This window comes from Hippocampus zosterae, chromosome 2 (genome assembly GCF_025434085.1).
Source record: "Hippocampus zosterae strain Florida chromosome 2, ASM2543408v3, whole genome shotgun sequence".
Classification (NCBI taxonomy): Eukaryota; Metazoa; Chordata; class Actinopteri; order Syngnathiformes; family Syngnathidae; genus Hippocampus; species Hippocampus zosterae.
The window spans coordinates 35,946,647-35,970,377 of record NC_067452.1 but is presented as its reverse complement, the minus strand read 5'-3'; the positions used below and the strand labels follow the sequence as shown (position 1 = coordinate 35,970,377).

Below are 23,731 nucleotides of genomic sequence, written 5' to 3'. Positions count from 1 at the left end.
GGTCTCCAACCATAAAACAGGCTCTCGGGAAAGACAACTTTGCACCGACACGGGGAGCGAATGTGACTGAAAGAGTCGTTTCCTCTTCCAGACTTGGCATGAACAGACCTGGCAGCTATTGCGCAGTCACAAACATTAATGAGACTTGATGCATTAAAAACTGCTTCACAAAAGCAAACATTGCATCCTGAGAGACCCCAAAAGTTTTAACGAGGCTACCAACATGACTTTTGTTCTTGATGTTATAAGCCATGGGGCATCTCCTGCCCCTCAGAGGGCAAGATGCCCAGACATTGTGCCAGATGTTTGGGTTGTTTATTTGAAGCCCGCCTTGTACTCTTTTGGCTGCGGGTCAAACTTCCTTTCCAATCCCAGGGACTGAGGACAACCCTGTACCTTTTATGAAAATAGCCAACATCCTCTTCAGGATTGAGGCCAGAACCTGCCACATCTCCTCAATGCCACATTGTCTACACAACCATTTTTTTTTTTACTCTAACATCCGTAGCCGGCGACACGATGTGTGGATCAAGACAGTTCAAAGTCAATGTAAAGCAAGAGGCAATAATATGTGGTTATCAAGAGCCAATAGACAAGAGCAGGGGTGCCCAAACTTTTTAGACCTAAGATCTACTTCTCGATCAACCAACCTCCCGCAATTGAACCGTTACCACGCATACGCACGATTGAGGCCAGAACCTGCCACATCTCCTCAATGCCACATTGTCTACACAACCATTTTTTTTTTACTCTAACATCCGTAGCCGGCGACACGATGTGTGGATCAAGACAGTTCAAAGTCAATGTAAAGCAAGAGGCAATAATATGTGGTTATCAAGAGCCAATAGACAAGAGCAGGGGTGCCCAAACTTTTTAGACCTAAGATCTACTTCTCGATCAACCAACCTCCCGCAATTGAACCGTTACCACGCATACGCACGCACGTCATGATGAGCAACAGCCATAACGGCCCCTAAAATGAACGAAATAGAAAAATAAAGTAGAAGCAAAAGTTGATGAGTTTGTTAAGAGGGAATCACAGCCTACCCTAGAGGGAGACATGATGCGGAGGTGTGTGACGAATTTTTGCAGCCTGTTAAACTTCCAACATCAAATCAAAGATTTTCTGCCGTACTAAAAAATAAGTGTGCCACAATGTGTATTCTACTGCATTTGTGCAGATTCACAAATAAAACTTCCAATTCCCAGTCTGTCCGCTCATGGATCCTAGCGCAATCCCACTGAGTAATCAGGCAAAAACAAAAACACACCCCAAAACCTGTTGCTGTGACATTTTGTTCCATCTCACCTCAACACACGCCGGTCACAATGGACTAGTCTGCAGGCAATCTGTGTTCAGATCACCATGGTGATGGCTCTCTGCCACCCAAGGCTCCCAGGAGGTGGTTGAACAGTGAAGTGGGAGGGTGGTGATAGGGAAACGGCAAAGCAACAAAATAGGCAGCGACTAAAATGCAGACTGATAAAGAAAACGGCGATGAAGACACTCATCAAATCCATGAGGGCGGCTATAGCAGTAAATCAGTCATAGTACCACCTGTGAGTGAGCAGAAGCTACGGTAGTCGGATGTTGCTCGGAATAACCTTCAGAAGGGGTAATTTTTTTTTTAATGAACAAAATGGTTGCCAAAGGTTTGTTAACATCTGTCTGAGGCTAATTCATTCTTCCTGGTACGAGATGGGGGGGAAAATGATTTGATACAGAGATGGCGCCGCACTGAGCAAGACAAAAGGCAACTCCAACTGAACTACGCTAGCTCCAGTTTCATTTGCTTATGGCAAATGGCAAAATGACAAAATGGCCACCCTCTGAGACAGATAAAAACAGGTGGATTCATATTCCGCAAACACAATATTACTACGCTTAACATGGTCACATGAGCGGGGCTGAATATAACATACGGTATGATTGTAAACTAAATTTGGGGGTGGGCTTTCCTTTTCAGCCAACACACCGAGCCACTATAGCAGAAATAGAGCATTTCTGCTTGTGTAACGTTGGGAATACTGAGATATCAATCATTCAAAGTCTTAATGAAGGGATATTCTGCGTAATACAGTATGAGCACAAATTAAAAAAAAAAATCCACGGGCTTTCCAGCAAATAAGAGTTAATGGCAGTCTGAGTTTGTGATGTCACAGTCTATTTGTGATACATGTGTTCGACACTAAAAGCTGTAGGTTGAGATTTAAGACCAGCGTTATGAGAAAAAGTACAACTGTTCTGGTGACATTTCCATGGTCTTTACCGAATTTAGTATCGATACAATGCTAAAGAAGAAATGTGTAGCAGTATTTTTTTTAACTAAGTCTATAAACACAGCTTGACATGTAGAAGCAAAACCACTCACTGTTCGAATTAGCGCGAGCATAAAAATCGCCCCCTTTTAACTGTGGATTAAGATGAATGTGCCACCTCCGAGTTGATTACCACACGTGTGGACGACAGTATTAGCAAACTTAGTGTAGAAAACAGAGTGACAGAACATTGGACTGTGATCTTAAAAGGGTGTATAAATAAAGACGGCATTGGATTTCCATTAAAGCCGCACGGTTGAACAACTGCTGCAACAGAGTGGCAATTTGTTAAATTAGTTAACCGGTCACGAGATCTTGCAATTCATCTTGCTGCTTGGTACCGGACCACACCAAAAGTGCAGAGATGTCTTTTATGTTCAACCCTCAGACAAAAACTAACCCAATTCGGATCTTGAATGTGGCTTCGAAATCCCACACAGTAGCTTTCTACTTAATATGTCCAAAAAATTGGTGTTTTAAAGCACTGACTGCATGCCAGCTGGTGCATTTCGAGGGAGAAGGTAAGGGCATCTAACCTTAACCCAGTGTCTAAATACCCTCGCTTTCTCCTTGAACATCTTTCCTTAACGGTGCTCCTCTGGTCCCAAAGTGGCCAGCTGGGAACGGTGCGTCTGTGCCGACGTCCCTTCTAACCTTGGACAGTGGAAGGATTACTCTGCATTTACACTGAATGCTCCGTCTTTCTTTAAGACTTATTAGGAATGATGAGCTAAGGAAGGGGCAGAATGTCCCTTTCTCAACTCTGTAAAATCTCTCTTGTGTTTCTCCCTCACTTGTTCTATTCCTCCCCCTCCCCTCCGGAATTGAATGTCTTCCTCATTCTCAGACATTTTGAAAAAGGCCCACGACAAATGGACAAAAAGGCAATTTTCATGCGTGAACGGCAGCACGTAATCAATATTTATTTCATGTCCCCATGCCGTTTTGTGTGTGTGATTTGTTGATTTACCTTCGGAATTTCCCTTCAGTCGCCAATGAGGGTGAACAAGCAGAATGCCATTCACCTTGAACCTCCATTTTATTGGATTTTTCTACTGATCAGGCATGCAAAAGGGGACATTTCCTCTGCATTAAAACACAAAATAATCGAGGTGATTAAAAACAAAAAAAAGTGTGTATCCATGTTGGTATGCCAGCACGGCTTGATGGCAGTATATTTTTTTACAAGGCCAAACACGGGGCTGGTGTGAATTTGTCGGCAAAATTATTACACAAAAGGGCAATTGATAAAGCTTATGAGCTGCGAAAGAAAACTAATGGCTCCTGAAGCCTGTCAAGCGGTGCCTGGGATTACTGATGCTTATTTGACATTACAAAAACAGGGGTCCGCTGCCAAGGTCAAACAGAGGCAGAATGCACATGGGCTTAATTCTGCACACACCCTTGACAGATGCAGATGGGTGCTTATGAGACATGAGGCATCTCACTGACTGATCGGACGACAGGAAATGTGTATGCGAGTGGCACAACAATTGCAATGAGAGTGTCCACAACAATGACAGTGTCCACAACGACAGACTTTTTTTATTAATATATTTAAAATAGAACAAAAAACAAAACCACCACATAGATGGATAGATAGATATTGAATTAAAACTGCAAAAATAGTGAATATGGATCTTTGCTTTCTGAGCTCTGTAAATACACACCAACAGCCAGGACAAATTAAGTCTGATCACAAGTGTTGAAAAACTAAGTCAACAAAAGTCCAATTGGTGGATTATCCAGAGGAATTATGCTGCGATATCTTGTGTGATAAATTGTTGTTTTTTACCTCCCCAATATCGACGCAGAAGATGGTTTGGGCAAACAAAAATATTAAACCTGTTCAATATTTTTGAATCACAATTCCAGCTACTGAATGTGTGGTCACCGAGTTCGGCCGAGCCAGGGACTCGGTGATTGTGACAAGAATAGTCATGAGGAAGCGAATGAAGGGGTAACCGATCGCGTTGAGTGTTCACCGCAGTTTTTCTCCACAATACGAACACAAGGAGAGAAGTTTGCAAACAAAATGTAGTTATGAAATGAGTTAAAAGTCGAACTAACTTAATGTGTTTCTCTTATTCTCTTACTGCAACTACTTTTGATGACTACTACCCACTGTAGCAACTTCTTTCTTCGTTGTATTTTCTAGCCACTTGAATGCTCTGTGACACCACGCTGCCTCTCACAGGTCAGCCTTGAAATGACGACAAACATCTGGTTTGCCGTCTGCCGGTCTACCGTGTTGCTCATTTTGTGCACACCACACACACTATAGGAGCTGCAAACACGACCCATGCAAAGTGTTTTCTCATCCTGTGTGGGGTCGCTCACGTTTTAAAAATGCATTCAGATGGTCAAAATCAGTATGGGTGTACACTGATTAAGTCAGGTCGTCGACGGATGAGGGAAGGGAGGCAGGGAGCGGTCAAAAGACAGGAAGGAAAATAAGGGGCAGTATGTTTGACAGATGGATATTGCCGTGTCACATCAATGCTAAAGAGAGATGAGAACCTGCGCCACTTGTCGTACAGTGAAGGCTGGAAGGTGTCCAGCTCAAGACAGACGTCCATGCAGCAAAAGACAGGTGCCGTCACATTCCACGATGGAGCACTCCGCAACTAATCACCTTTTTTTACAGGTGGGGTTGGGGGGCAAAAGTGCATCGAACACACAACAGCAATACACGCATATTGTACTAGGCACTGTCACCTGCTGGTGGTCATTCCAGCCGGTGATCTCGTGAAATCAAAGTCTCCACCAAAGTCGGTGGCCGAAGGCTTGCCCGCAATTCACACAAAACGCAACATGATTTCTTGCCGAAAAATGCGTTTTAAAGTGTTTAAAGTTTGTGTGTGCGTGCATGTGTGCTCGCTCTGCCTGCATGAATGGATGCATCACAGCTGCCGCGTGATGGGGAAATATCACTCAAGTACGCACATTAGGAACAGTATTAAACAGAATGAAAGCACAAAAAGGGACATTGAAATAGTAAAATTGAAAAACGTTCATTGTTTACCTTGTGTTGTACTAGCTGTGGCATTTTAATAAAGATGATGGCTTTCCATGAATGATCTGTTTAACCAAAGACAGGAGGGGAAAGAGAGAGAGGGGGGAGGATAATTAATTACTTGTGTGAGCTATTGCATGAGAGAGACAATAAACCTGCCTGGTCGCCATGGATATGACATATTTGCTCTGAAAACAACACAATAATTAGCAAAGGAGGAAGATCCGGCGAGAATATGAAAGACCTGGGTTTAAAGTGCCAATCATCTATTCCTGTCCTCATCCTTGAGAATAGCAACAACCACAGGCAAGATGCCGGTTAGAGCAAATAGTGACCCTTTTTTTACAAAACAGGCGTATGAAATCAAATCGCACATGGTGGTGTTTTGTAGCGATCACTACTAAGCAAACAGGCAGGAGTTATGTACACTGTTTTTAAACATAGTTTGTTCTAGAGGAGGTGGAAGTCATTAAACCTGCCTGTCAGGCACTGAGAGCAGGAACTTGCGCAAAATCAAGCATTTCAAATACAGTGTGTGCTGTGGTGCGTGAACATTCATGAAAAACACAGTTTCTCAGAAGTGTTTGCTCGTGGTCTAATTGGCAATAAATGATGCAAGGATCCCACTAATGCACAAGTGAATCATTAAACGACAAAAATTGTTTTCATGAAGAAGAAGAAATAGAGAATTACCACGTTTGTCAAGCCCCTCGATATTAAATGGACTTACGTAGGCTAAAGAAGTTCCTCTATTTACAGTAAATGACATTGTATGAGGGCTACTACTTGTTTAGGGCGACTTTCACTCCGTTTAAAAAAAAAAAAAAGATAATTAGAAAAACATTTTTTTTAAAAAGTCGCACCCAAAGTACAAAACAAGACATCCAATATTAATGCCCTTGTATTGACTTGCATTTCTAAAGTCGTTCGTCGAGTTGAAACTCATGTTGCAGAGAGCGAACCAAAACAAATCAAGTTGCAATAAGCGTCTCCACATGAGTGAGATTCCAAGTCTTTTGACGCCGTTACAGCTTGGAAAGTTTTTCGTTTGGGACGAAAGCGTGTAAGTTTGAAGTGTAAGAGTGTTGGGGTGAAGGGGAAAAAAAGCTAGGCAAGACAGCAGCCTCCACAGGCGGCTCCAGTCGCCTCCGTCGCCGCCGCTGTCGCCAAGCCACTGGAAGTCCCGCTGGCCGGCTAAGCGAGCGGCTCCCCTCGGTCAAGCGGCTGGATGTGGTTGTCCCACACAGCCGCCCCCCCTCCCCCGTTCCCTCCTTTCCAAACTGTGCCCACTCGCCTGTCGCCTTCAGCGTGGACTTCCACTCAAAGGTGAAAACATGCAGAGAGGAGTTGGAGGAAACGCCAAACTCTTACCTGTGTGGACTTTGTCGTCCTGCTGCCACTTGAAACTACAAGAGACCCCCGAGCCTCGACGGTGCCTGGCGCCTTTTCCGGAGTTGTCATATTATTATTATTTTTATTATTTGCATAATCACTACTAGTATTAATATTAGTGGGGTTGTTTCACGTTTTATTGTGGAATTTTCGAATTTCTTTGAAAGCGAGTCGCTCGGAAGATGTGCCCTGGAGACCGACTCAAAGTGGGAAGAGGAGTCCTTAATTGAATTTGTCGCTTCAAAGGTGTGGCTTGGAAAAAGTGGCCTGGAATTCTCTCTGACTCTGACGACTGCGTTGGTTCTCAACTCTTGTCACGCTGGGGTCGACATTTTCCATTGTCGCGGAGTCGTGACCCACTTTTGCGCTGTCGAAGTAACGAAGATGGAAACAAAAAGTTTTGACGAATGTCATTTCGTGTCATGTTTTCAAGCATAACTACTAATGCTTATATTTTCCAAGGGTATGTCCGAGCACATTGTGAAAAACTAAGATGAGCATGTCAATGGCCAATGCAAAAAATATATACGGTGGCACTTTGGTTTCCTATAGTTCAGTTTGTTCTGTCACTAAATTCTAAACCAATTTACTCGTTAAGAGTATAAAATAGTTTTCCCCAATTGAATGAATTGAAATTTCATTAATCAATTCAAGACCCAGAAAAACAGCACAATTTCCATTACTTTTTTGCAAAATAAAAATAGCACTATACATCCATCTGAGCACCTTAACTCGGGGGTGTCAAACTCAGGTCCCTGGAGGGCCGCTGTCCTGCGTGTTTTCCAAGTCTCCTGTTGGAACACACCTGATTCAAATGAACAGGTTCAATGTCAGGCTTGCGCAGATTTTGCTGATGATCTGTTCATTTGAAACAGGTGTGTTGCAACAGGGAGACTCGGAAAATACGCAGGACAGCGGCCCTCCAGGACCTGAGTTTGAGAATCTCAAAGATTAAAAAAAAAAATCACTGCCCTGAACCACCTACAGTATAAGTATTTGAAATATTGTATACAAGCTGTTGAACAAAAGAAATGCAATAAAATGATTGTAAATTTGGTTTGTACGGTCAGGCATGATGAGAGGTGTGCAAATCTCAGAATGCTCATTCTGTTTGCCAGTGTAGCCAGCAATTTGTCACCAAATGGTAGCTTTAAGCAGTGGCTTTTGAGTCACTTGTTTTTATAACAAGTAATTAACTGTCTAGGCTGCAAGAGTAACCGCAATGTGGTTAGTTTTTGGCCCTAACTATTAGGTAGCTTGATGGATCACATGGTTAGATTTGGCAACACTTTGGTATCTCCTTATGCAATACACGGTTCGTGTTTGTTTACTGGCATCAACTCTCAAATTGCTCTAAGTAACGTGTGTTATTTTTGGCAACGGCGCTTGGCTAACTTGAGACAACACGCGGTTTGTTTGTTTTTTTGCAGCAGTGTTCGATTTTCCTTATGCGCATGATTGTCCAGGCACCTTGTATGACACATGAGCGTATGTTGACAATTCGCAACACTTCTTTATATGTTTACTAATGAGACGAATGTTCAGAAATGCTTTGAGGAATCTTCCAGTGACGTTAATTTAATACTACTTTTGTTACATGGTTTGCAGGGTCGTACACAATTTTGCAAAGATTCTCTTGTGCACACCCATCATTTGTAGCATCATCATCTCTGAGCATTAGTTTGTTTGTGTTTCGATGACTTTTGATGAACTGTACAGATACAGGAAGGCCAGGCTTTGGAACAGTGGGTGCATGGAAGTTCACCCAACCAATCTACTTTATGGAAAGCTTTTCACCGTGTCTCCCGGGTTGTCCTGTGAGGGGTGCTATGAGAGTACAAGGCAGGAATGGGCAATTTAAATGCTGGATGAGGCTATAATTTTTCATCAGGTTCGGAAAATGAATGAATGAAAGCTCATTTGAAATGCGTGTGTCAAATCTGTGGCATTCAATGCTTCTACCATCCCGTTTACCTTGCCACCTGTGAAACAAAAATGTCACCTCCAGTTGAGGATTTCCCTTACCTTTCTTCCAGCATACCTAACATCAATACTTTCCAGGAAATTATTCCGAGCATGAGGCTCCTTGAAGCGAGTCACATTGTCGTATTTGAAAATTTTCCTGATCTAAATTCTGCACTCTTGCCATCTATTGACACACCGATTATTGCCAATTAGCAGTTCCGGGACACATCCTCTTGTACATAATAAGAATCAAAAGGATCAATAGCGATAGCAACTGATCTGGGAGGACACAAACCCTCCAGATTTTGAACTCCGTTATAGTCAGAGAAACGTGTCAAAATAAAACATCAAACAAGAGTGTAAACAATCTTTTTACGCACTTCTGCTGGATGGACAAAAAAGGGGAAAGTCAAATACTCTTTTAAAGGGAATAAAAATTTAATTTGGGCATCTATCTACCTTTATTCATCCACTAATGTGGATTTCTAAAAGACTAAAGTGCTTATTTCATTTGTCATTCTCCCTCTGCCCTGATCTGTGTTGTTGCACGGTGTGCTTGCTGAAGCCTCGCACCAACTTCAACAAACAAAACATCGATATATTACCGGTAGTTCAAATATGACGGCTCTTTATGTAGTTAAGATTGTCAGAGGTGAAAATCTCTGAACAACAGCTCATTTCACAACCAGTACCCTTTACGGTGTGGGCAAAACAGCAGAGCCGGTCCCAGCCGAGGTATCCCATCCATCAGTGGGTTCCTCCTGATGTTGCAAAACTGTGATACAGAATAATAAAGAAGTACGAAAGATGAGAAAATCAATAGATTATTCTGCAGATCGCTTGATTCAGTAATGATCCGCTCCATTTATTGCCGGCCGCTGATTCATAAGTCCTACTCTCAAGGGCGTAGCTATCCCACCTCTGCCCCGCTGACGCCTTCAGCAGTTGCGCTAATTGTAAAACAGTAAAAGCTAATCACAGGTCAGAGCAAGGTTAGAAAAGACACACTGTTTGCTTTGTATTATCCCAACAAAAGCGCACATCTTTGATTGTTTTTAACATAAGGTAAAGCTAAATTTATGTCAGAGTGACATAATACAGATTATGAACCGCGTGGATATGATTACTGTGTTGTAACCTTTTTTATGGCTTTGTAATATATTCTCTCCGTGCGGTTAGAGTAGTAGGCTTGTCAAAAAAGAAAAGGAAAAAAAAGAAAAACACCAGCAGCATGGAGGCAGTCATCATATTTATTTAATGTGGAATAAAAATAGATCAGGGGTCCCCAATTAAAAGTTAAAAAGGTCCGGCTATGGAATCTTTCTTCCAGCCAAGATGCGTCATGTCATAATGTATTATAATTAAATCCCAAATATGTTTTTATCTCTTTCTCTCTGTGTGTGTGTGTGTGTGTGTGTATGTGTATATATATATATATATATATACTGTATATATAGGCGGCCACGTGGGCTTCACAGTGCAGAGGTACCGGGTTCGATTCCAGCTCCGGCCTCCCTGTGTGGAGTTTGCATGTTCTCCCCGGGCCTGCGTGGGTTTTCTCCGGGTGCTCCGGTTTCCTCCCACATTCCAAAAACATGCATGGCAGGCTGATTGAACACTCTAAATTGTCCCTAGGTGTGAGTGTGAGCGTGGATGGTTGTTCGTCTTTGTGTGCCCTGTGACTGGCCGGCAACCGATTCAGGGTGTCCCCCGCCTACTGCCCGAAGACAGCTGGGATAGGCTCCAGCAACCCCCGCGACCCGAGTGAGGATCAAGCGGCTCGGAAGATGAATGAATGAAATATATATATATATATATATATATATATATATATATATATATATATATATATATATATATATATATATATAAGATAAGATATCCTTTATTCGTCCCACAATGGGGAAATTTACAGCCTCCAGCAGCTCCAATCACGTCTTGCTTATATACTGTATATTTCATTTCTTACATTTCTATATTCCTATATTAAATAAATGCCATGTTATTCCTAAAATGTGACCAAAAAAAAGCAAATGTAAAAATTATTTCAAACTATTGATCGACTGTCATAATAGCCATTGCTCAGTAAAGGTGTCACGTTGCGTGGTGGTGGTGGACCCCAAAAAGCAGGCAGAAGGGAAGAGCAGGGTGTACTTGAAGAAGTGTATTGATAAAACACAGCGAAAACAAAATCATTTAAAGGGTGAATGGTTGTTTGGCTCTGTGGGTCCCTGCGATTGGCTGGCGACCACTCCAGGGTGGGCCGCACCTACAGCCCGATAGCCTCCAGCACGCTCGGAACGCTCACGTGGATAAAGAGGTTCCGATCATGGATCGATATACCAGGACGTCACAATAGTTTTAGGAAGTCCACCAAAGGGTTTCATTTCACAGTCAAACGGTTTTCTCTTAAATTCACACTCGGGTTAATAGAAAGGTATGCACCTTTATAGTGAGAAACACTTTTCAACTCTATCAAAATGACTCATTGCTTCTAATTTTCAAAATTGTTCACTTTATCTTTTATACAAATATTAATTTTGTATTTTACGTATAGGAACTGCACATTTTGCCACGCAAACCTGTTTTTCTAGTTTGTCCCATTTCATTGTACCGTTGGCCCCACGTTAACCTCGGAAAGACAAATAAACTCAACTGTACTGGGCGTTGATCTCATTGTCACACAGTTATGGATTAAACATGTCCAATCACGTCTCGCTTATATGTTCAGTTTCTCACATTTGTCAAGTCGACAAAATGCATGACATTGTACAAGTTTGGATAAGTTCAACGTGCATGAGATGCATATTGGTAGGATGTAGTCTACTGATCGTTTTTTGCGAAGCTGACATTTTGCGAAGAAGACACCTTGCTTTTACATGCCTCCACCGAGTCTGATCAAGGTCGATTCATCCTCTGTCATGTTGCTTGAACGGACTAAAGTGGCATTCAACTTAATTAACTGAAGACATATACAAATGTCCTTTAGCAGATGGTTGTCTTATAAAAGTTAACGGTGGTGGCAAGTGTATAGTAAACAAAGATCTTTTTTTTTCTTCTTTTTTTCGGTGTCGACGCGACGGTGGTGGTGAATGTGGGATTGCAGTTAATATTCTACTGCTGGTGCCATACCAGCTTTATTTGCCAACTTGGAGCTTGTACTCAATCAAGGCTTTGTGTATTTACATTTTCCACTGTATTTCAACACTATGCTCAGCTCGTGTGATCCAGCTACAGAGATATATTTTGAGAAACAGAAGACACGTGGAACATGGAGCTTGATTAAAAAAAAAATGTCTTAATGCCTCAAAGAAAAGGGTTCATGATTAGCTCACCGCACCATAAGGGTGGCACAACAACATTAAATCTCAATTTTGTCGCTGTTTCAGTCATCCATCCATCCATCCTTCCATTCTCTAATCCGCTTATCCTGACCAGTAAAAATTATGAAAATTATGCAGATTTCAGGTGGCGCTGCAAGACGCTTGCCCCGGCACCACTGCTAAACACTGACAGCAGGCGCCGTACAATACAGCGTCATTAAGTGGGTTTTTTTTTAAAGCATGCTTAATTAACGATTGAAAGTTACTTCCTGGGTGATTTTGGGTTGTTGACCTCAGATGTTAGTCCGTGACACGTTGCCAGAATAACTTGAAAATAAAAGCATTCTAAGGTATTGAAGTCGATATATTATTTGATCAGGTAAGGTTTATTTTGAAATTGGCCTTCTCACCGCATTGATGGCGTGTTACTGCCATGCTTGCCATAAACAACTGATGCTGCACTTAGCTTGAATTCTTCGCCTGACAGTGTACATGTAAATAATAATAATAATAATAATACTTGAGGGCGGCCCGGTAGTCCAGTGGTTAGCACGTCGGCTTCACAGTGCAGAGGTACCGGGTTCGATTCCAGCTCCGGCCTCCCTGTGTGGAGTTTGCATGTTCTCCCCGGGCCTGCGTGGGTTTTCTCCGGGTGCTCCGGTTTCCTCCCACATTCCAAAAACATGCACGGCAGGCTGATTGAACAACCCAAATTATCCCTAGGTGTGAGTGTGAGCGTGGATGGTTGTTCGTCTCTGTGTGCCCTGCGATTGGCTGGCAACCGATTCCGGGTGTCCCCCGCCTACTGCCCGGAGACGGCTGGGATAGCCTCCAGCGCCCCCCGCGACCCTAGTGAGGATCAAGCGGTTCGGAAGATGAATGAATGAATAATACTTGAGGCACAAAAAAAATGCCTCAACATTTTTTTCCCGAAGAACCTGAACTTCTCAATTACTTGTTTCACCCCACTTTTTTTTTTAAACAAAAAGGACCATTACAATTGTTGTACAGCATAAGCCAAATGTTTGAATGTCACCTTTGTGTGGGAACACAGCAACTTGGCTTAAAACTCTTCATGAGGATTTTATTCAACTACAAATATACACAAAATTGCATCAAATGTGGTCATTAACACCACCATCAATATGTTTTCGGCTTCCATGTTTACATGTTGAAAGCAGCAGACAATAAAAGGCAGGTGACCACTTCCTCAATCACCTCCAACAGGAAATTAAGGTTCTCTGAGAAGACCGCAATATCGACACAATCTTAACTTTTCTCTCAAGAGAAATGGTTTATTCTGAGAGAATGAAATTTTAATCCAAATCGGAATCTGTCCTGTAAAGTTTCTAATGACTCTTGAATTGACAAAAATAGTACACTCCTCACATGGCAAAAGGAGAATCAAAGCCAGCTTCAGAACAGTGCTGTTGGGCCATATGTTGACAAAGCAATGGCCAGGTAATTTTAATACAATCGTCATCAGCTCTCAAAGCTTCTGAAAGAACAGAGTTAATCGGAATGTGAGGACTCAGCAAGGTCTTTCACAGCTGTGGTCTTTAATAAGATTTGAGAGGCATTAAACAACCCCGCAGTCAATGTCACGTTGGGCTTCTCTTGCTGTCTTCAACTGCGGCGGAGGGAAACAAGACGAGGCAAATAAGGGAGGCGTGGTGTAGAAAACATGGTCATCTGTTTCAAAAGAGCTGAAATCTGATCTTCGGGGTGGGGTTGAGGGGGAGAGGGCGCAGTCGGAGGTACTCTACGTATCATCTCCCTCGCAACATTCATGCTTTCTAATTACAGGAGGTGAGGAGGGCCATCATTTTATCGTATTTGTTTTGCATCGCTGCAAAAATAGAAAATGAGGACTCGCCCAGCTGCAGCAATTTACTTCATTTCAACCTTGATTAAAAGAAAATTAATTGCCACATCTCTCATTATGTAGCAGGCGGCATTTGACGACGAGATTGGAACAACTCAAAAGTGCATGGTACTCACTGGCTATAAGCGCGAAGACTAGAAAGAGGCCCTCAACACAATCTCACCCTTTACAACAAAAAAAAAATGTTTAATGAAGTGCAGCTGAAGTACACAATATACTCCCTGGGCTTGAAAAGTATGCGAATCCTTCGAAATGAATTACACATATGTCCGTGTAGCAACAACGGGCACGATATACAATGCTGAACACATTTACTGGTGCGCCACAATAAATGTTGAGGTTCACTGAAATTGAAAATGTCTTCATTAAACGTGCTTCATGACGCTGGAGGGTCCCTCTTTTGTTTTGGCGATCAAATGTAAACAATGTAGTTCAAGGGCAAACTAAGCGGCCATCTTCTTTATGCTCTTTATTTTTATTTTGTAGTTTACACTTGAATAAATGCATGATTTGCATTTCCAAAGTAAACGTGATTGCATTGAGACATTGGACAACAAAAATATTGGATAGTCCACCTGACAGGACAGAAGTGCAGGGTTCGATTCCGGCTACGGCCGTCCTGTGTGGCATTTGCAAGGTCTCCCCGCGCCTGGGTGGGTTTTCTATGGGTACTCTGGTTTCCTCCCACAATCCAAAAACAAGCATGGCAGGCTGATTGAACACTTAAAATTGTCCCTAGGTGTGAGTGTGAGCGCGGATGGTTGTTCGTCTCTGTGTGCCCTGCGATTGGCTGGCGACCAGTTCGGGGTGTACCCTGCATCTGCCTGAAGACAGCTGGGAAAGGCTCCGGCACACACCCCGCGACGCTTGTGAGGATGAAGCGGATCGGAAAATGGATGGATGGATGGATGGATTATGAATTTTCCTCTTTTCCTCTCGGCTTGTCTTGTTTTGGGTGGCCACCATGTGTCTTCCTTTCCGTTGAAGTCTCTCTTCTGCATCTTCCTTTCAAACGCCAACTGTCCTCGTGTCTTCCCTCACTCTATACATCAACCTTCTCTCAGGTCTTCCTTTTGCGCTCTTCCCCGGCAGCTCCGTATGATTCAGACTTCAACCGGTGTACTCACTCTCTCTCCTCTGGAGGTCGGCTCTCTCTAACTTTTCCCATCGGCCGTCCATCGAAACGAGCTCATTTCTAATCTGAGCCATTCTAGTGACTCAGAAAGAAAAACGTCCACGTCTTCATTTCCGCCACCTCCAGCTCTGCTTCCTGTCATTTCTTCAGAGACACTATCTCCAATCTGTACATCAGGGCTGGTCTCACCACCGCCTTGTAAACTTTCCCCTTCATCCAAGGAGAGACACTTGGATCACACAACACCCACTTTCCTCCACCCATTCCAACCTGTTTGAATCGGTTTCTTCACCTCCTTACCTCACTCACCGTTTCACTAGATCAGGCAAGTCCAGCTCCGGGCCTGGAGGGCCACCGTCCTGCTTGTTTTGCATCTCTCCCAGCTGCAACACACCTGATTCAAATGATCAGCTCATCAGCCAGGTCTGAAGCAGCATTTGAACGACCCCGATCATATGAATCGGGTGTTTTGCATCTGGGCGAGCTGGAAAACAGGCAGGATGGTGGACCTTGAGGATCGAGTTTGGACACCCCCTGCTCTCGATCATAGCCGTTAAACTCCGTTCCTGGAGGGCCGTCATCCTGCACATTTTCCATCTCTTCCTGTTGCAACACACCTGAATCAAATGAACTGGATCAACGTCATGCCACTGTATCGCTTGCTGATGGTGTGCCCCTTTTCTAACCCAAATATTGGGACAAGTAAATGAGATCGAGTTAGCTCCTTTGAAAGGGGCATTGGTTTGTGGTCTGCGCCTGTTCTATTCTATTTGTATGCACGGAAATCAGCGGCGATGCTATTCGTTATAGCGAGAAGTGAAGCCATTGACGACCATCTTACGTTGCCACTCGCTAAGCTAGCCTAAGTTGAATATATTGATTTCTCCGTGGTGTTTTCTAGTTATTTTCTGTCTCGAAGGCAAAATTGACACAGTGTGACTGTGGACACACGTGTACGTGTGTAGAAGTCTGTATGTCTGGCGGGTAAAACAATCACGGCCAATCAGAGACGCAGCACATTTTGGCAGCGTGAAGGAAACCAACGGCTTTATTCCTGTGGTGAGTGACATGAATCTAATGCGTTTTATTGAAGGTGAGAAAGTAACATTCGGAAATGCCGTCGTCACGTCGTCTGTGCATCTCCGTTTAAATCAGGATATGAAATGCGGGGGTAACTCTCTCCGCTCACGCATGTAAGTGGATATTTCCGAAAGTTTCAGAAACCGGAATTTTGACCTGAACCCGAATATTGACTGCGTGTAAACATAGTCATATACTCTTCTACATATCTTCATTTCTCTCCTTTACAGTGCATGCATTATAATGACCTTTCTTTGAGAAATTGTTTAAGAAAAATCACACCCAAGTGGAGACACCATGTTTCTCGGCATATAATTAAAAAAAACTAACAATAATCATACAGATTTTTTTTAATACGTATAGTTATGCATGCATGTGTTTATTTTATTTGTATTATGAAGCAGCCAGGCAATTTCCCGTAATTGTCACAGCAATATGCCCTTTGCAGATAATCGCTAAACAAACATTTAAATCCTATTTGGGTACCTCAAGCCCACGTAGCTCCTCCCCTCCGCTAGAACGCCATATGTCTCTGTGGATCAACTTGACGTTTTTTTCCCGTAACCACGGTGTATGATTACATGAGAATTTCTCTCAGAGAAGGCCTGCAGCAGAAGGAGCAAAATGCTAAATGCTATTTTGGAAATGAAATTCTCCTTCATGTGGTTGCACCTGTTTCCCTGGGAGAGTAAGCCGAGCAGACGCCTGATGGAGTCGGCCTGCCTCTGACGCACACCTAATTCTAAAATATTTATTAGCTTTTCACACCCTGGAAACTGAAAAGTCATGCTCTGTCTGGGACAAAGGCTGAACCACTTGCGTGTCAATAATCACTCCTTGATATACTGTGCGTGACCCAGGTGGCATGGATTGAAATGGGACAAAACCTGCCGTTGACATATTTGCACCGTCAATCACCCGAAAATGAAAGTTTTGCCGTTTTTGTGAGAGCACGCCATGTCCCTTCAATCCGCCACAAAGGCAATTGTGACATTTGAATAATTGATTGGAGTAATGTGAAGTAATCCAAATCATCTTTCCTTCTTGTCTTACCCGCAGCCACTGCGCTCAGCTGATGGGGCACAGCAGGGGAAATTTGAGGTACAAGCGATCGGCATGAAGCGCTGCATTGTACCCACCGTTACCCATTGTCTCCAATTTCCCAACTTCCCACTTTTCTGCGTTTTGCACAGCGGGGCGAGTCGAACAGACAAGTCGAAAGAAAACAGCAGAAAAAAAAGAACATAACCTTGCTGGGAGGGTGTGTACATTGAACTAACGTCAAAAATCATTATTTGGCACGGCGTGTTCTTATGGAGGTGAAAATGTTGATTAACCAGTTTCAGGAGCGTTTCAGCACGAGTTGCTCAACAATGACTTTTACGGTACTTTTGCTTGAGGTATGGCACATCCTGTATTGGTGTCAATCTCACAATTTCTTTGTACTTTTCGTTACTTGTAGTCAGTCGTAAGTCAGATCCTTTAAGTGTCTGACATTTGCCATAGTTTTCTGATACGAAATGTACTTGAGTATTTAAGTACCGGTAAAGTACTATGCAAGTCAAGTCAAGTCAACAGTATTTAGAGAGCACTTTCAAACAGCCATCGCTGCATACAAAGTGCTGTACATGGAGCGATTTAACATACACAATAAACAGTAAGACAAATCCGTAATAAAGGCGGTAGAAAGCACCAAGCAGTAAAATCAAGAGCAAATCTAAGTCATGCTGAGTCGAACGCCAAAGAAGCAGTATTCCGTCAAGTATCCCACCCACCCCACCCTCCCAACCAAAAAATTGAGAGCTAAATATTGTGGTCATGCATGTTCCATTTATTTTATTTTCAATTCATATTCATAATTGACTTCGCTGCCACACAACAGGACCGTAGTTAAAGATCTGTGCATGTTAGCCGATAAACGGTGAGTCTCTCCATCACACGACGCGTGCGTCTGCTGGCCTAAAAGTGGAGAAGAGAGAGGCAGAGTGGAAGACACAGACAGAAAAAGAGAACATACCTCTACCAGTGTACCCATACACTTCCTGATTACCCGTGTTTCATTTTCCTGACCTCCCCAACCGGTTGTGGTGAGTGTTTTTATAACGTGGTCATTCCCAAGTCGCTCATTGTGATAAAATGACAAAGAGTTGCATATGTAATGTTTTTACCACATAATTAACCTTGCTTTTTTATTTGTCGCTGTTTTTTTTATTTTTTTCATGGTTGTTTCCAGCTACGGATTTACAGTACAGTACAAACTTTGTGAAACGAGAAAAAAAAAACAGCTATAAAAATCAATAGGATGGCTAGTTTTTGACATATTGTACCTTGTTAAAGGCCATTAATGTATTAAATATAATCACACAGATGTTATACATCGGGAGTGTAGTGTATTAAAATGCAGAGACAATATTATTGTAATACAGTACTGGAAAGTACTTTATTCAGACTTCAACAAAAAAATTGAGAGGAAATTAGAAAGGCGGCACAATGACAAAATTGTGTCAGCAAACGTCACACAATTCAGTGAGCCTCAAGGTAAGTTCAATGTAGTTTGATGTTTTGCTTTTTATTTATTTATTTGTTTGTTATGAGGAAAGGCAACGGCTTAACTTGAAAAGACAAATTTTCCTTGGCTCTTTGGATGAAAGTTAAGGTGGACCTTTCATTCATCCATCCATCTATTTTTAACACCGCTTATTCTAAAGAGGGTTCACGGGGTTCGCCGGAGCCTATCCCAGCTGACTTTGGGCAAAAGGCGCACGAGCCCCTGAACTGGTCGCCAGTCAGTCGCAGGGCACATATAGAGAAAGACAATCTTTCGTACCCTCAATCACACCGTCACTGAGTGTGAACCGATCTCATGCTGCCCGCACACAAGTCAGCGACTTGGGCTTTTCATTGTTTTGCTCTTAACAGTCGTTAACTTTTGAAAACTGGTGATAATTGAAGTGTGTGTGTGTGGGGCTCGGGGGGGGGTGGGGGGATTATAAACAAAAAACAGCTGAATAAGGCACATCTACTGTATGTGTAATATTCATTCATCTTCCGAGCCGCTTGATCCTCACTAGGGTCGCGGGGGGTGACCCTAGTGAGGTGGTGTGGTGACACTCACACCTAGGGACAATTTAGAGTGTTCAATCAGCCTGCCACGCATGTTTTTGGAATGTGGGAGGAAACCGGAGCACCCGGAGAAAACCCACGCAGGCCCCGGGGAGAACATGCAAACTCCACACAGGGAGGCCGGAGCTGGAATCGAACCCGGTACCTGTGCACTGTGAAGCCGACGTGCTAACCACTGGACTACCGGGCCGCCCGTATGTGTAATATTTCAAGTTTTTAAAAATGAAGTCTGCAGGACAAAACCCAGATAGTCTAGTTGATTAAATAAGCCTCTATCTAAGTTTGCACAAAACTTGAGGTTGAACCATAACAGTGTCTGACGTTACAGAAAACTTCAAGTTTTTTTCAAAACTTCAAGACAGCTTGCACCAAACCATCAATTGTGTGTTTGTACTTCATGTTTGGCTTTTTGTGACACTTACTCCAACGGCAGGAGCAGACACAACATACACAGCAACATAATGAAGAATGAGAATTTATCACATACCTGAAGTTAGGTGAAGCAAACAAGACACATTCAAAGCAGTGTCTCACTACTTTGGTCACTATATGACTATTAAGTTAAGGGTGTTTTCATCATGGAAGTTATGACTGACTGTTTGATTGCTTTTACAACATGTGATTATTTTTACACTTGTAAGACCGTTAAGAATGTTAAGTTGCTTTAAAATGACCCATAGAGTTAAAAGTTTTTACGATTATGCCGTTAAACCTTATCGGGACAACAATATTTGTTCGAGGAAATCAACTAATCTGAGTTTGACCAACGGTCCAAAATTGATTGTGTTCAACTTTTACATTTCCACTGCAACTTTAGGGTATTAGAAAACATATAAGCCGATCACTAGCCTGAGACACGAGACAGAAATGGGCCACTCCTTTCTGACACATGTAGAATGATGACTCTGTAGCTTTTAAATCATCACTTTAAGAGGACTGAAGTGTGGAGCACATCACTCATGCATGGCTGAGTGTCTTTGTTTAGCCCATATTTGAGCAATCAGCTCCGTCTCTGTCACTCTGTTTGTCTCACACTGTGATAAAGTTTTATGATTGACCGTAATTATTCCCTCAGGGCCCAAATTCTCCTTGCAGTTTAATTTTTCAACTTTCCAACTAGTATTCATAGCAAGGCGTAACGTATGGCATGTATTAACATGCATGAAAGTGATCCTGTTGTTTTATTTTTTTTTTCACTCTTTCTTGAGATCCAAACATTGAAAACATTTCATCTTGGGGGCAATCACTCACAAGTTAATCTCTGTCTGATATTGACAGATGTGAACATGCACACCTGAGGCCCTCTTGCCCTATAAATTCTAACCAAAGGTGTAGCTGGTCTTGCTTTGTTTTCTTTCTTTTCTCCAATGCCCCCTCTACAGGTGGTAAATGTAATTTGCATTTAAGCCACTGTGAAAAACAGAACTCAAAGATTTACAGTACAATACAATTGGATATAATATCCCATTCATAAATAATTCACATAGTTGTGGTAATTATTGAATAACATTTATTCAACCAGAAGTGGCAGAGAGATAGTCAGGAGCTACAGATGCCTTCAATGACACGTACATTCATTGGAATGCTAAACACTAGCAAAACGTGTTTTTGTCACAACATCATGAGTTCAAATAAACACATCATCTCGTTATTTTAGTGTGCAGCAACGGCAACTGTGACATTAGCATTGACGCTATTGCTAACACAGCCTTCTCATGTCAGGGCAATATGACAGAGCATGAAAACAGGTGGTGCTATTCACTGTAGCTTTCGGGCGGGAGGGAATCAAATCGGTTAACTCGGCTAAGTCGACCCTCAACATTGGTCAACACAAAACTTTCTTTCTCTAATCAATAATTCTTAAACCATATTTCTAACACCAGGAGCCCCGTGTATTTCCCGGCCGATCCTGCCCATCATGGCTGCCAGCAGCCATCTACCACCTATTACATTTCAGCACCCCTTCAGCGCCTACATTTTGGCGCAGGACGGCCCGTCGACAAATATTTCCAAACGCATCATCTATTGCACATGTGTTAAACTCAAGGCCTGGCGGGGCATATCTGGCCCACCACATCATTTTATGTGGTCTGCAAAAGCAAATCAAAGATGTCAACTTGGTTAATGGTTGGTAAAATCATTACCAATATTTCAAATTCTCATTTGTAATAAATAAGAGTGATGCTGTAAGCATTTTCTTGTTCCCAAACCCCTCATTACAGTAACTTATTCTTGACTTCTTTACATTTTTTCAGTCGTAACGGCCCTCCAATGTAAACTAACTAAAATCTGGCCCACGACAAAAATTAATTTTGACACCTCTGATCTATTGGATCTGGTGAGGCCCCGCCCCCAGCTGCTCACTGGTGGGAATACGGCACAACACTTCATTTACATGCAACCAAAGTTCGGGCTAAGTTCAAAATTCCCATTTCTGAAACATTTGGAAGAACCAGTTTACATGAATGAGGGGACAGAGTTTCTCCAACATTTGAATTAGCAGTTTTGAATGGTGACGTGCCAGCGTTGTCACGAAAATAGACCAGAATTTCCACCTACAATTTTATACCGTCAACAAAACACTTCATCTTCATCTCTCTGACGACAGGAATAATGTAGCTGGTTTCCTCCTCAATACAAAAGCATGCTTAATGTTATAATTCAAAACATCTTGTGCTTCGTAGTTTTTTTTGGGGGGGGGGGTCGTTATTTGGAAGTCATTGTATGTAACTGGAAGCAAGGCTGTAAAAATATACCCGTGTGGGCACAAAGCGCTGATGATTTGATTTCATTCGACGATGCTTTTGAGGTCTATTTTTCCAGAACATTTTGGTAGAACTCCAAATTGTATGGCCCTGTTTCCATTGCCATGACTTGTCTGTCCTCACAGCAGCTGCTTTTGCTAAGTCCAATGGGCGTTGTTTAACATTCATGGAAAAGGATGGATGGATAGATAGATAGATAGATAGATAGATAGATAGATAGATAGATAGATAGATAGATAGATAGATAGATAGATAGATAGATAGATAGATAGATAGATAGATAGATAGATAGATAGATAGATAGATAGATAGATAGATAGATAGATAGATAGATAGATAGATAGATAGATAGATAGATAGATAGATAGATAGATAGATAGATAGATAGATAGATAGATAGATAGATAGATAGATAGATAGATAGATAGATAGATAGATAGATAGATAGATAGATAGATAGATAGACTCAATTTTTTTTTTTGCTGCCACATTATCATATACTAAGCGATGGCTTTACCGTGATAAAGTTGGAGTCACTTCAGTACCCCTCCCTCCCTTGACGATTGCTTCAGTGAACAGCACTCACTGAAAGTGTTCAGTTTTAGGACACAGAGGTCACACCTGTTGTGGAACTTGATAGAAGGCCTATTTATAAAACTTTCTGAGCCCTAAATTCCTCCTTCGGAGAAAACGTTGAGGCACAAAGAGCGGGGGTGGGCGTAAGATGAAAGGTTGGTGTATGAGCACAGCAACTGGACGATCCATAAACTGCTGAAATGAGGAAATTTACAAGCCACCTGATCGGGCTTGCTTTGGGGATGACTGAAGGACAAGAGCGACACACAATGTCAAAACCAATCACAGTGAGTCATTTATTGTCAGTCTTGTGACATTACTGTGAAGAAAGACGCTTCGATCAATAAAATTATATAGCATTGATGCTGTCCACATTGTCTTTTTAAGCAATGCTGCTGTCTTATTGGGTCGTTCTCAAACAATGCAGTTGTGAAAGCCTTATAAAAGCGTTTTTTGTTTTTGTTTTTTTTTAAACGAATCATTTCACATTGTGTATTCTGAGCGACCTTCACAGTCTGTGTGGTAATTTGAAAACTAAACACTGCACAAGGGCAGCCTCCGATCCGCCTGCCTTTTTAACACCCCCCAAAAAAGGCAAAAGTCACATCGTGTCCAGCCTGGGAGAGCTTTATTATATAGCCTAAATTTAGGTGCTGAGTTATGGCTGAGGAGTTATCGGGGTGGGCTCATGTGACGTATGAAAAAGTTCTGTAAATGCTGAGTGGATTTGAAGTGCAAGATGACATTCATTCTGGCTGCACTGACTGATTGCCTGACAGCTGCTGCTCGACATATGTCAGATATTTGCCCTTTTAAAATGGAAAAGACACCACTTTTAATGGCTTTTCAGTCCTTGTGACCCTTCTTTTTTTTTTCTTCTTTGCCCCTTTATACAAGAATGGACTACATGCACGCGATACATTTTTCTATTTAGCTTCTGATAATATGTTTTACACCGGAAATGACAGAATGGTCTACGACTTTGCTTGAACAATACATGTGCCTGCAATGTAGTGAGAGTACTGTGCAAAAATCTTGGGCCAGCTCCAGGTTTGGTATTTAAATAATCTTTTATTCCAGTAATCAGTCGATGTGACACTGAGGGCTCCATTTTTGTAGATGTGGACACAAACATTCAGGATTGCAGTCGTG

The 23,731-nt window shown here is 42.3% G+C and overlaps 1 protein-coding gene across 1 annotated transcript in view; it reads right to left on the bottom strand.

Annotated features, from left to right (window-relative positions):
• casz1 (castor zinc finger 1) overlaps positions 1–6,947 on the bottom strand; it is a 200,189-nt gene extending 193,242 nt beyond the window's left edge. Inside the window, exons 1-2 of the mRNA XM_052050425.1 lie at positions 6,707–6,947; positions 5,345–5,400 (exon numbers count right to left, since the gene is read on the bottom strand). The gene's annotated coding sequence lies outside the window, so the exon portion shown is untranslated. The remainder of the gene's footprint in view (positions 1–5,344; positions 5,401–6,706) is intronic.
• Between the last annotated feature and the right edge of the window lie 16,784 nt (positions 6,948–23,731).